Here is a 15235-nt window from a genome sequence, read left to right on the forward strand (position 1 = left end):
ACTTTATAGTACATCTAGGAAACATTGGCACAAAGCAGTGGCAGAAAAGAAAAGTGGTGCAAGATGGAAATTTCCTTGGGACCACCCACCCACCCTTATGTAAGATATTGAAAAGGACATGTCAAGTTTAATAAAGCAAGCACTCCAGCAACAAGGAGTACCACTTTTGTGACTGAGGTGTTTGGTTTGTTTGGGCCCCCACAAAACAATCTACCAATAGCTTAGCTGCCTTAAGCCCAACAGTGCTGTCAATGAACTCTACAGTGTCAAGATGTTGTTGTCATCATCCTCACCCTCATCAGTGTGTACATCATCCTCACACAATATTAAATCATCCCCGGTGCAATGCACCATTACAGAAGTCTCTCTACTTTGGTAATTGGTGGTAAAGGCCTTCCTCGTGGAATTTGTAGTTCATTTTGATGAACATCATCTTTTACACATTTTTAGGAAGTAGCCTCCTACACCGATCGCTGAAAAGTTTCCCTGCTGTGCTGAAAACTCTTTCTGAGTACACACTGGAGGATGGGCAGCTTAGGTATTGCAAAGCGAGTTTGTACATGGGTCTCCAAATTGCCTTTTTTTCCTCCCGGTATGTAAAAGGACTGTCTGACATGTCTATTTGTACACTATCATTAAAATCATCCTCCACCATTCTTTAGATGTTGATAGTAGGATCAGGTGGAGTTACGGCAGCGGCGGCACAAATTTTGGCTAATTCTTCTAGCGTAGACCAGACGTCAAAATGTTGTGCTGAGTAGTATGCATCATCAATGGGTGTCTTGGGAAAGCTAAGTTTTGCAAAGAACATGGAATTGTCCTTGGGCCCTCCCACTCACCCTTATAATGGATCTTAAAATGACACGTACACTTTAACAAACCAAGCACTTCAGCGACAAGGAGTGCCACTTTTGTGGCTGAAGTGGTTGGTTTGTTTAGGACCCCACAAAACAAAGTAACAATGGGCTTAAGGCAGGTAAGCTAACAGTGCTGTCAATGAACTCTAAGACTGCAGCGAGCTACCTGTTTGCTCTGTCGATTAGTAATGGCACAAACACACGGCAGTGCATAGCACATTTAGGAAACATCGCCACACAGCAGTGCAGAAAAGAAAAGTGGTGTAAGAAGGTCTTTAACTTTAGCAGCCGTCTTTCCCGTAGAGCTTTATGTGCTCACAGGTACTCAGATGCCCCCAGGACTTAACTCTTAGCATAGTGCAAGTATGTTATACAACACCGCAGCGGCTGGCCAGAGGAGGCTGAGTAGATGGTAGCGGATGGTCAGTTGTTAGCCGAGGTCAGGGGTCACAAGCAAGGTAGAATGGTCAGATAACACGCCAAGGGTCAGGGACACAGGCAAAACAGCGGAGTCTAAGACACAGGCCAAAGGGTCACAGGCAAGCAGGCAAAGTCCAAGGTACAGGCAAAGGGTCACAACAGGAAATCAGATAATAAACAGGCAGAGTATCCACAGGGACAACAGGAACTGGATAAAGCAGGTCAGCAACAGAGTAACTCCACGCTATAACCGGCAGGGAGGCTAAGCCCTCCCTACCTTAAATAGCAGTGCTAGCCAATCAGGGCTTTGCCCTGAAACACTTCACAGGTGTAGTTCGATAGTTAATTAGCCTAATAAATCAGACCGCAGGTTGTATAGTCTTCAGCACGTGCGTCCAGCTGCCCTGTGTTGCCGGGGTGTGCTAACAGAACTCTCGGCCTCCGGCCAACGGTCGGGCCGAGAAACAGGAAGTAACATCCCGGTCGTCATGACATTGACATTGACAGTATCATTAGGACATCAATTGCAAAGTAGACAGTATTTATCAGGTTGACAATTCAAATGTAGACAGTATTATCTCTAATTCTAACCCTGTCCCTATCCCTAGACCTGTCCCTATCCCTATCTCTGTTCCTATACCTAGACCTCTCCCTATACCTATCTCTAAACCTGTCCCTATCGCTAGACCTGACTTTAATCATATCCCTAGCCCTATAATAATACTGTCCACATTTGAAAAGTCTACCTAATCATACTGTTCACCATGTGAATTGGCAACCTAATAATACTGTTGAAACCTGATTTGTCGACTGACACAAAAGATGATAGTCCAAGGCCAAATGCCAAACAGAGTAAGATGGAATTGTCCTTGCGAAATATGTTTAAAAGGTTTAACAAACTCACAAAGAAACAGGAGGGGTATATTCTGAAGAATATAAAGGGTGCAATTCCATCTTGTTACCACCTCTTGCTTCAGTTGGTGACAGGACAAATTAAATTGTTCTTGTAGCTGCTTCAATATAATCGACAGAGTAATGGCAAAAACAAATGACAGTTCATAGCACAGTTTGTGCAGTGGCACAAAAGATTGTCCTTGGCTCCTCCCACCCACCCTTATGATGGATCTTGAAAAGGACATGCACACTTTAGCAAACCAAGCACTTCAGTGACAAGGAGTGCCAGTTTTTTGGCTGAAGTGCTTGGTTTGTCTGGGCCCCCACAAAACAAGCTAACAATGGGCTTAAAACAGCTAATCTAACAATGGTGGGAATGAACTCTACAGTGGCAACATGTTGCTGCCATCATCCTTACACAATATTACTTTGTTCCTGCTGGAATCCACCATTACAGAAGACTCTACACTTTGATGTTATTTGCCTTCCTCATGGAATTTGTAGATCATTTTGATGAACATCATCTCTTCCACATTTTTAGGAAGGAGCCTCCTATGCAAATCTCTGACAAGGTTGCTGGCTGGGCTGAAAACTCTTTCTGAGTACACACTGGAGGGTGGGCAGCTTAGGTATTGCAAAGCAAGTAATGTATATGGATGTTCAAATTGTCTTTTTTTTCCTCCCAGTATGTAAAGGGACTGTCTGGCATGTCTATTTCATCCTTTGGATGTTAATAGTAGGATAAGGTGGAATTACAGCAGCGGTGTCACGGTTTTTGGTCAATTCTTTTAGATCAGACCAGATGTCATCTGCATCATCTCAGGATCTCTTGGGAAAGCGGAGTTTTTTCCTAGCAACAATTGAGTGAGAAACTGAAGGAGGAGACGTCGTCCTGCCATGTACCACTAGATCTGGCAACTTATTCACCAGGAGCTCCTTGCATCTCTTGAGATCTAGGTCAGTTGGAAGCAAAGAGAAGACATAGCTCTTAAACCTAGGCTCAAGCACAGTCACCAAAATGTAGTGATCCGATTTCAAGATGTTGATAACTCTTGGATCCTGGAGATGCGAATAAAGTACTTGTTCTAGAAAACCGACATACTTAGCGTAATTGCTTTGTTTCATCTCTTCCTTCAGTTTCTCAAGCTGCTTTTCCAAAAGTATAACTAAGGGAATCAGTTGGTCAAGTGCAGTGTCTGAACTCACTTTACAGGTGACCACTTTGAATGTATTCAGCACCTTGCGCTGGACTAAAATACATCCCCCTCCTTTCCCAATTTCATGGCTTGTGGAGTAAGCGTGGATGGTTTTATGTTGTTCCTCCATCCTCAGAAGCATATAAAGAGTGGAAATCCACCTTGTTACCACCTCTTGCTTAGCTTGGTAGCAGGGCAAATTAAATTGTTCTTGTAGCTGCTGCAATCTCCTTCATGCTGTTGCAGAATGCTGGAAATGTCCCGAAATTGTACGGGCCACAGACAGCATCTCGTACACGCTCCTGTCATTTTTCAAAAAGTTCTGCACCACCAAGTTGATTGTGTGAGAAAAATAAGGAATGTGATGGAATTCACCCAGCTGTAATGCTCTCACAATATTGGTGGCGTTATCAGAAATGACATATCCTGGGATAAGCCATTTATCAATGACATCCCTCAGTTTTTGGAACAGATTGTCAGTTGTATGCCTCTTAGTGAAGCCGGTGATATACAGAGTAACCTGTCTTTGAAAAATCTGACGTAGTTGGTTACATGCTGCTGCTGTTCCTGCTTGTGAACGCGAATCACCAACCCAGTGGCCTGTCACAGTCATATAATCTTTAGTTTGCCAAGATACGCTTGTCCACATATCTGTGGTTAAGTGTACAGTGGGTAATGGGATTTTGTAGCCCAATAATTACATTTTTACGAAACTTCTGGTAGAAGTGAGGAATAGCTCTTTAAGTAAAATGGTGTTGTGATGGAATTTAGTAACGGGAACACAAAACCTGAATTAACAGTCTAAAACCAGCAGCATTAATAGTGGATATTGGACTCAGATCTAATACTAGCATACTCGCCATGGCGTCTGTGATCCGATTTGTGACTGAGTGACAGCTTTCACACTTGCTTCCCCTTGCAAAGGATTGTTTAACAGCCAATTGTTGTAAATAGTAGTAGTCTTCTCCTTGGCCTGCTTCTGGGATGAAGATCCACCTCCAGCAGCAGAAGCATGGGCACAAACGCTAAAGAATTCTTCTGAGGAATCCAGGATAGTGGAGGAGTCATCTAGCCTTAGCAACTTGGATTCAGGACTAACTCCGATCGCTAGTGAGGATATTGATGTGGATGGTGTTGTGGGTAAAGATTGCAGGTGCTTGGATCTAGGTGAGAGAAGGGAGCTAGCTAATGCTGGACTGCCTGCTGTTATTTTTTTAACATAAGTTTTAGATTTTCCCAAAAGCTTCCCATGAACTCTTTTCAAATGGCATAACATGGATAAGGTTCCTAGATGGTTAAGGTCCCTACCTCTACTGACTGTGGCTTTACAAACACTAGAAATGGATAAACAACTGTTGGCAGGATTTGGGTAAAAATAATTCCACACATAAGAGGTGGGATTTTTGGTCTTATGCCCAGGCATCTTAGATAGTATCAATTTAGTATTGTGGGAAGTAACTGAACACTAAACACTGAACTAATCTCTAATTCTCCTCACCCATCTAATCATAATATAATATGATATAATCATTTCTGTTTCTTAACCATAGACAGTAATAAAGACAAACACATTACTGAGAAATGGCATAACACTATGTATATTAGAAAACAGATATAAAACAATAGATACACACATAAGACCTGATTCAGAGTGGAATGCAATCGAAAATGTAACTTGCAATTGATGTCACTTGCAAGTGTATGGGTTTATACACCAATCACATTATACACCGTTCATTTACCATTCCTGCTGCAGATTTGTGACCGAGGCTCATGACACCCAGAACATCACAATACCTCCACCGCCTTGTCTTCTTCCCAAACTGCATCCTGGTGCCACCTCTTCCCCAGGTAAAAGAAGCACACGCACCCAGCCGTCCATATGACATAAAAGAAAACGTAAATCATCAAACCAGGCAACCTTCTTCCATTGCTCCACGGTCCAGTTCTGGTACTCATGTGAAAATTGTTGATGCTTTTGACAATAGGCAGGGGTCAACGTGACAGTCTGACCGGTCTGCAGTTACGCAGCACAATATGCATCAAGCTGCGATGCACTGTGTGTTCTGACATCTTTCTATAACAAAGAAAATGGAAGTTGCTCAAATCAATTTATAGGCTATATCAGGTGCATGAAAGGGTGGGGTTATCCTAAAAGGAACAAACACAGACAAATACCTCCAGCACACTGCTATAGCCAGCAACAGATCTGCTATTTCTACTGTAGATAAAAATGCAAAAGTCTCAGTTGCACACATTTGCAAATGTATGTTGAAGCCACCCACCACGCCAAGGTGCTTTTGCTAATAGGGTGGTCCTACTCTAAACAATGAGAGTCCCATATATTTGGGCCATACATATGTGTTTTTAAATTGAGAGCTAACTTACCAAAGAGGTACCCCAGAGACCTCCAAATAGCAATCCAATGTCAGTACTCCCCCTCAGCTACTGACACCAACATGCCTCTCAGACAAATAAAGAAAATGGAAGTTGCTCAAATCAATTTATAGGCTATATCAGGTGTATGAAAGGGTGGGGTTATCCTAAAAGGAACAAACACAGACAAATACCCCAGCACACTGCTATAGCCAGCAACAGATCTGCTATTTCTACTGTAGATAAAAATGCAAAAGTCTCAGTTGCACACATTTGCAAATGTATGTTGAAGCCACCCACCACGCCAAGGTGCTTTTGCTAATAGGGTGGTCCTACTCTAAACAATGAGAGTCCCATATATTTGGGCCATACATATGTGTTTTTAAATTGAGAGCTAACTTACCAAAGAGGTACCCCAGAGACCTCCAAATAGCAATCTATTGTCAGTACTCCCCCTCAGCTACTGACACCAACATGCCTCTCAGACAAATAAAGAAAATGGAAGTTGCTCAAATCAATTTATAGGCTATATCAGGTGCATGAAAGGGTGGGGTTATCCTAAAAGGAACAAACACAGACAAATACCCCCAGCACACTGCTATAGCCAGCAACAGATCTGCTATTTCTACTGTAGATAAAAATGCAAAAGTCTCAGTTGCACACATTTGCAAATGTATGTTGAAGCCACCCACCACACCAAGGTGCTTTTGCTAATAGGGTGGTCCTACTCTAAACAATGAGAGTCCCATATATTTGGGCCATACATATGTGTTTTTAAATTGAGCTTTCTATAACAGCCAGAATAAACTTTTCTCAGTATTTTGTGCTAGTATAGCTCTTCTGAGGGATTGAGCCTTGGGCGCCTATGACTCTGACGCCGGATCACTGGTAGTCCTTCCTTGGAACACTTTTCGTAGAAACTAACCCCTGCATACCGGGAACACTCCACAAGACCTGCTGTTTTGGAGATGCTTTGATCCAGTTGTCTTGCCACCACAATTTAGCCCTTGTCAAAGTTAATGAGATCCTTATGCTTGCCCATTTTTCCTGCTTCCAATACATCAACTTCAAGAACTGACTGTTCACTTGCTGCCTAATATTTCCCACACCTTGACAGGTGCTATTGTAACAACATAATCAATGTTATTCACTTCACTTGTCAGTGATTTTAATGTTGTGCTTGATCAATATATATGCCATATTCAGTTGAAGATGCATTCAAGTCTGAATGTGTAGCAGATGCATCTGCTTGACAACAGACATCCCCCTCAGATACTTACTTGCTAACATATAAAAAAAAACTTATTTCAGATGTTACTAACGCAATTGCTATGTAGCACTATTTAAATTTGAATAACCAAATCTAATACAGCAGAAACAACATCCGGCCGCAAATAATTTTTTTTTTATGTTTGTTACAATACGCTTGGCAAATCCTAATCTATTGCTGGGCGAATACAAAAATTTCAGTAAGCATCTGCAAATTATTTGCAAACTTCTAATTACAATTACAAATTTCTAATTACAAGCAATTTGCTAGTTTGGGTATTCGTCATCATCATCATTGTTTGACTCTAGTCTGTCTGTGGGTATGTGTTAAGGAATTTAGACTGTAAGGTCTAATGGGGCAGGGAATGTGAATGACAAATATTCTCTGTACAGCGCTGTGGAATTAGTGACTGTCAGGTATGCCCACCTCTGCCAGCTCTCTGATTTAATATCTTATCATATATTCAGTCACACAATATATCACCACTACTTTTCCTAACTATCTTTTTACCTGTCACGAACCACACTCTGCGCACTGTTGACTTGAAAGTGTTTACTGCAAGGGAACACACAGGATTCTAGCCTAAACCTTGCGCACACCAATTCATTAGGTTACTGATTTAACTGGTCCTTTCCCCAACACAGACTCCCCACTTCCTTCCACACCCCTTACACACTTAGGTTCTGCCACCATCTACATACAAGCCCTAGAATGCCTATGACTTAATTACTCAATTGTGCATACACTGTGCTCTAATTGAAAAAATAGTTAACAATTCCCACACTGGTATTTAAAGGGTTAACACAGCCATACACTCAACCTCTTCTAAACAGGCAGTGAATTTGTTTGGAGCCATAAGGACAGCATTTATTACATTTTAGATTTAATATACAAAAAAAGTACAATTACAGGTTATAAAAACAATTAATAAAATGGCATGACACAACATAAGCAAAACATGTAAAAAAAATGATTAACGTTTCAGAATATTAATTTACATATGAGTTGTATAATCTGCGCCAAGGGAATTTGGGGATGGAGTCAACTCCTGGTGCTGCTATAAGTAGGTAGTCAGATGGGGAATGCAATAGGCCCCTACGGAAGGGGGTCAAGAAAGAAAAGATAGTATTATCCTAGATGGACCCAGAAGGCGAGAGTGCAGTCCTATATGTAGAATAGTAATCAGACCAAATGAACCACTTCATCAGGGGGGAAGAGGCAGAGGTGGAATATTTGAAATTTACAGGTTCCATCACTCAGTTATGCTGAGTTTTTGCTATCATTTTGGAGGCGGGAGAGTCGGGCTCTTTCAGTCTTGAGCGATGGCTGCTCTAGTAGCAATTAATATGTGTCCTGTGACATAACAGTGGTGAGCCGGGAAATCCGGGGGATAGAGTTGGAGAAGGGCCAAAGATGGATGTAGTGTAATAGACAACGAAGTTACTTTCCGTATTAGTCCAAAAACTTCGTCCCATAGAGATCTAATCTTGGAGCAGGACCAGAAAATATGAAAGAGGGATCCGGCTTCCCCGCACTCCCTCCAACAGAGCTGAGAAACCGAGGGCCAAATTTTATGTAGTTTAACAGGAGTGTAATATAATCTAAGGATCATTTTAATGATCATTTCTAAATGACTGATACATTTTGGCATGGTGTAAACATTTTTGAAAACATAGACCCAGTCTTCATCTGTCAGGGGCTGATTGAGAGTTTCCCATTGCACTAGGATTTGCAATTTACAATACTCAGGAGCTGTCAAGAGACATTGGTACCAAGCAGATATGCCCCCAGCGTGGGAACGTGAGTATATCAACTGCTTCACAAGCGGCGGGGGTGGGGGGGCAGTGGCGGGTATGGGCAGGATTGCTGCGACTGGATCCAATGACGTACCCGAAGGTATTTGTAGAAGTCCGCAGTCTGGATTTGGAAGCGCTCCTGAAGAGAGGAAAATGGGACCAAGATACCCTGCTGTGGACAGCCTAGACCTGCCATTTAGCCAAAGTAAGTCCTCTATCGGGAGTGGGGATACTGCTTGGCCTTCAATAGAGACCCATGGTTTGTGAGGGTGGGGAGCTGTCCAGTCCTTAAGCTGGCCAAGCCTAGCGGCTTGTTGGTAAAGTTCCAGATCGGGAAGCCATCTCTTAAATTTAGGTCGGAACAGACGTGAATGAGCCATTCTGGGCCACTTGCCTCTCCACACAAACGCAAGACACTTGTGTAAAATTTGTTGAGTATTTGCCGTTGAACCAAGACTAGAATGGACCTGAACAGGTAAAGGATTTTTGGCAAGAGCATCATTTTGAGTGCAGCTATCCTACCGAGCCACGAGACCTCGTACTCTGCCCATGAGATATTAAGGGCTATTGTTGCAGGAGAGGGGTATAGTTACATTCTATAAGATCTTTAGGATGGGATGGGATATGGATTCCCAAGTATTTAAGAGATGAGGAGCATCAGTGGAATTTGTAAGTAGATTATAGTGAGAGAAGTCTATCTGGTGCTAAACCCATCCCTATAACTTCGGACTTGGAAGGATTTACTTTGTAATAGGAAGCCTCAAAGTATGCTCCAAGGACTTCCTGCAAGGCAGGTAAAGAGGTCTCAGGCTCTGTCAGAAATAAAAGAACATTGCCTGCTAATAGACAGATCTTATAATGGATGTCCCCACTCCTAGTGCCAGGGATAGCGGACTTTTTCCTGATCCGTTCTCCTTTGGCCAGGGGCTCCATTGCTAGAGCAAAGATGAGCGGAGAGAACAGGCAGCCCTGTCTGGTTCCATTGGTGATATCTAAAGAGCCCGACAGGAATCCATTACTGAGGACTCTGGCTGAGGGACAGCTATACAAGGTACGAATTGCCTGGAGGAAAAAGCCACTAAATCCAAACCTGGCAAGGACGGCCTGCAGATATTCCCATTGAATCCTGTCAAACGTCTTATTGGCGTCTAGTGAGAGTAACAACAGAGGTTGGGCCTGGGACATGTGGGTGGACAATATATTAAGAACCAGGTGTGTATTATCCAGGGCTCGTCTGCCCAACAAAAAGCCAACTTGATCTTGATTAATAAGCTTGGCAGGATAGGATTAAGTCTATTGGCAATCAGTTTGGCAAATATTTTAAGATCTGTATTTAAAAGCGCAATTGGTCTATAGTTCTGACAGTGGGTTGGGTCCTTGCCAGGCTTGGGAATGGTAACTCCAACATCTCTTTAAGTAAGTAAGACTTCTCAGCAGCCTTATTTAATAGAGATGTGAATACTGAGCTGAGCTCCCTCTGGAAGACAAGGTAAAGGCCATTTATGAGACATCGGGTCCCGTCACTTTATCTCATTTAAGGGATTTTATCACCCCTTGAATCTCATCCTCCATCCACGGACAGCACAACCCAGCCGCCACATCTGGATCTAGGGTGGAGAGCTGGAGGGAGTCTAGGAAGGCAGTTATACTAGTAGGAGAGGGGTGAGGTTGAGAGTGGTCCTGGTGAAGGTTATAAAGCTTTGCATAGCAAGCGGCGAACTGATTAGCAATATCTGACAGGTTACAAATACAGGATTCTCAAGGGCCTGCAAGAGACCTTAATATGGTTAATGGCATTCTTACCTTGGAGCTTACATGCCAGAAATTTTCCTCGCCATATTCCCCAATGTATAGAACTTTTGATTTAATCTGGCTATGGTGTTGTTCACCTGGAGTAACATGATGGAACTTAATTTTTTCCGATAATTCCCCAAGGATGCTTTAATGGTAGGGTCAGAGGGGTTGAGCTTATGTTGTTGCTCTAGAGCGACTATCTGGGCTTCATAAAATTCTATCACCTCCAAGTGGGTGCATCTAATTCTAGCCGCAGCCTGTATAGCAGCTCCCCTCATGACCGCCTTTAAAGCTCACTAGTGCGTGTATTCTGAGGTTTCTTCCCGGGTGTTAGTCTGTAGGTAGGAATGTAGTGCCTCACTCAGAACTCGTTTTACAGCCATTCGCCAGAGGCAGGGGGGAAGTATCTCTACCAGGGGCCTCCAAGCACCAAGTTATTGGAGCGTGGTCTGACCATGTAATAGGCATAATCGTAATGTTGGAAACCAGCTGAAGAGACCATTTATTGGAAAGGAGTTGTGCACCGGGGAAAAGAATGTATAATCCCGTTCCCCCGGATGTTCTGCTCTCCAAACGTCATATAGATTAAATTCAGCAAGAAGCTGAGCAAAATTCTGGGCCAGATAGCCAGAGGAGGGACCTGGGGTGCGCAGGAGGTAGATATGTCTAATATGGGTTCAGGGGCGATATTAAAATCTCCTATGTAAAAGACCATGCCCTTCTTAATCTGTTGGACAGCTTGGAATGTGCGTCTCAAAAAAGGGATCTGCCGGGAGTTAGGGGCATATAGGGAAACTAAGGTGATGGACTGCTTGCCCAAGGTTCCTACTAGAATAAGGTAGTATCCGTTTTTATTAGTTACCTGCTTCTCCAATTTAAAGGGACACCCTGCCTTGATCAGAATAGCCACCCCATTACGCTTAAAGGGGCCACATGCCACATAGGAGGTGGGGTAACATTTATTGTGGAATTGCGGAGGAGAATGGAGGGAGAAATGGGTCTCTTGGACTGCAACTATGCCCGTTTTGTGGGTGGCAAAAAATTTAAGGACTATTCTATGTTTATTGCGTGAGTTCAGGCCTTTGGCGTTTACAGACAGAAATTGGACCATAGTGAAAATTGATGGAGGTTAGAAGCAACCTTGAATAAAACCTGAGGAGTGGGATGCCAACATCAAGCAGTAGTCTCCATATAACCAGGGGAGAGGGGCCGGACTGGGAGGACACCAGGAAAGGAACTAACATGGGGGTAAACAAAAATAGCTTCCATAAGGAGGCTAGGGCTTTTGCCACAGAGGGGAGAAAAAGAGTGGCAGAAAAGTGAAACAATTATGGGGGAGTTAGTATGGACCTGGGTGACCTGACATCAGGCAACAGTAAAATTTACAAGCAACAATAACAAAACCCGCCATCCTAGCAAATAAAACATTGTTAAGAAAATAAACATTCAGCTTCAGGGTGTTGCAATAAGTGTGAGGAGAAAACACAACAACAAACATGCAATGTATGTCGTATCTGTCTCCCAGAGGCGTGAGGGACAGAGACTGAGCAAGCCATTTGATTGTATGCCTCAGGTAAGACATACAAAAAAACATATACATACACTTGCGCTCCCTTCTTAGCACAATGGGATGATCACAATAACAGATGTATCCTTAGTCAGATGCAGCCTTTATACAATGGATATGACCCTAAAAAGTACTCATGGGTCCAGAAAAAAGAAATGGCCAAACATCTGTATATTACAGATAGACATTCAAATTTAGAGTCCACCACCATATATAAGAAAAGTCCTCAATATTCCACCATAATTTTCAATATGTATGGAAATAATGCAGTGCTTCTTCACTCCGAAAACCCTTTAGGGTATATGCTTACTCATAATAAGGCATTTCTGATTGAAGATTTTGCTTCACTCTTGCGTCCAATTCTTCAAATCCATGTACTCATCCATATAAACAGGAGAATTAGGGGAACAATCTTGTGCATTACCTTTCTAAAATTCTTTAATCATAAAATGATAATAACACAAATTAAATGGTATAACAATAATGCAGAACCCGTACCAAACGACAGAGATAATCACAGCATATTGAGCCAAACACGATAAAACCAGTTGACAGTTGTAATCCTCTCCGAAAAGCGATCCAATCTGTGCAGCCGCCAGTTTCCACCAGACACCAATGCGTTTCCACCCAAAAATGAGGGTCTTTTTCAAGGTTGTTATACATACTAAAAACTCGCTTCTTATATAGTTTCCCCTATCCACAAACATCCGGATGAAATCAGGCCTGCCCCCTCAAATCCGCGTGTGCGTCCAGTATATCCGTCTCAACTTAATTCTAAAACGAGACTTGGTTTGAAAAACTTTATTTGAGGTCCTTGTTGTATAGAGCCAAAAGTCCCAGAGACAAATTTCAAGATAGAACAACTTTATTCAAACACTGGAAACCGCCTCTGCTACTCCTATGGATCGTGACTTCACATTGCCTCCTTGATCCACACATTTATAGATAAGGGGTATGGTAACCTCAATGAAATCAAACACAACATAAATAAACTGCAAACAATTTATTTCAATAGTCACAAGAAAGTAATATAAAATAATATAATATAAATGATAATTCACAAATGAAATGGAACATAATCCTTTATAAAAACCATTTAATATCGAAATCTATATTCAAACCTTCTGGCATCAATGTTTTTAGATTATAAATCCATTTTATCTCTGCCTTTGCCAGATTATTAACTACATCCCTATTTTTCCAAGAGGGCTCCAGAGTCTGTATATCCCAAAAATGATCAATATATTCTGGCTTACATTCATGAACCAACTTAAAATGATGGGCCAAAGAGTGTTTCTCTAGTCCCTTTCTGATATTATAAACATGTTCCCTCACCCTAATTTTCAGAGGGCGTGTAGTCCTTCCTACATATATTTTACCACATGTGCATTGAACCACATAAACAGCATTCCTGCTGTTGCATGTTATAAACTGATCAATGGAGACCCTAAAACCATTCATCTCTATTTCAGTGGTTTTCATGGTTTTAGATCTACTTACTTTGCAGGCCAAACACAACCCACATCTATGGAAACCCACATTTCTGTTGGATCTCCTCAAATCATCATGCAAACTGCTTCTCACTAAAATGTCCCTTATATTCTTAGCTTTCCTATAAATAAAAATTGGGGCTTCTGGTATGACACTACCTATCACGGTGTCTCTCCTCAACAAATCCCATTTTTTTCTAAATATCTTCTCTACTCTGGTATGGTCCTTGGTAAACTGGGCAATGAAGGCCCATTCAAACCTATTTGATTGTTTCTAACTCCCTAGTTCTTTTGAAAATAGGATTCTTCTATCTAACTGCATCACTTCCTTCTCAATTTTATTAATATTCTTATTACTATATCCCTGTCACTCACCGGACTGTAAGTGCCATTTCTCCTGTCTTCAGGAACCGTGGCCGTCCGCCATCCTGAGGGTCTGCGCATGTGCAGCCCTTATAAAACCTTGAGTACCTGTTGCTTTTAATTAATTGGATGATCAGGCAACCCTCCCTATTTAAACCACCTGTGATCATTACCTGGTTGCCTGATCTTGGAGTCTCATTCCCCATGAGCCTCTGAAGGTGTTCCTGTGTTTCCTCGTGTATTCAGCTCCAGCTGATTCCTGTCTTCTACGATTGTGGTTTCCAGACCACTTCAACTCTCCTGTGTTCATCGTGTATGCTCTTAGCTGATTCCTATCTGCTACTGCTGCCGGATTCCAGACCGTCTCAACTCTCCTGTGTTCATCGTGTCAGCTCTCCACTGACTCCTATCTGCTACTGCTGCCGGATTCCAGACCGTCTCTACTCTCCTGTGTTCAGCGTGTCTCCCCTCCGCTGCCTCCGCTACTGCTGCCGGATTCCAGACCGTCTCTACTCTCCTGTGTTCAGCGTGTCTCCCCTCCGCTACTACTGCCGGATACCAGACAGCCTCAACTCTCCCGTGTTCATCATGTTTCCAGTTTTACTTACTACTGCTTCCTGAATATTGCTCCGTTGATTACCGGTTACCTTCCGTGCGCTGCACCAACCTGATTACCGCTTCCATCCTCCAGTGGTCTCTCCTCCTGCCGGCCTTCAGCCGTTCAGGTATCCCTGCACGTCTCCTTGACAGCCTGCTCTCCTGAACCGCGGTATGCATACTTTCCATTGACTTTGCTATTGTATTGCATATCCGTCTGGACTGTGTTGTGTTCATCTCCGGAGTCTTCCATCTACTTAAGCTATTGTTACTATTGACTTTGTTTTCTATTACCTGGATCTCTATAGTGACTTTGTATACTTCAAGCAGCGCTTGTCAGTTATTATTGTATTGTGGTTATCATCGTGGGATCAAGTTCCGTGTGCCCCGTGTATCCTCTGCATTCCATTCATCTCCTCGTGCCCCTCCTCACATATATATAGCAGTGGTACAACTTGTTGAATGCAGACCACTGACTCCTGTTTCCCATTGGCACCAGTTTCAAGTATCCTCTCACATAAGCACTGGTACAACTTGCTGTACGCAGACCACTGACTTCCCCGTTACCTACTTGCACCTGGAACCCATTCCTTCACTATAGACAGTGGTACATTT

This window comes from Mixophyes fleayi, chromosome 9 (genome assembly GCF_038048845.1).
Source record: "Mixophyes fleayi isolate aMixFle1 chromosome 9, aMixFle1.hap1, whole genome shotgun sequence".
Lineage (NCBI taxonomy): Eukaryota > Metazoa > Chordata > Amphibia > Anura > Limnodynastidae > Mixophyes > Mixophyes fleayi.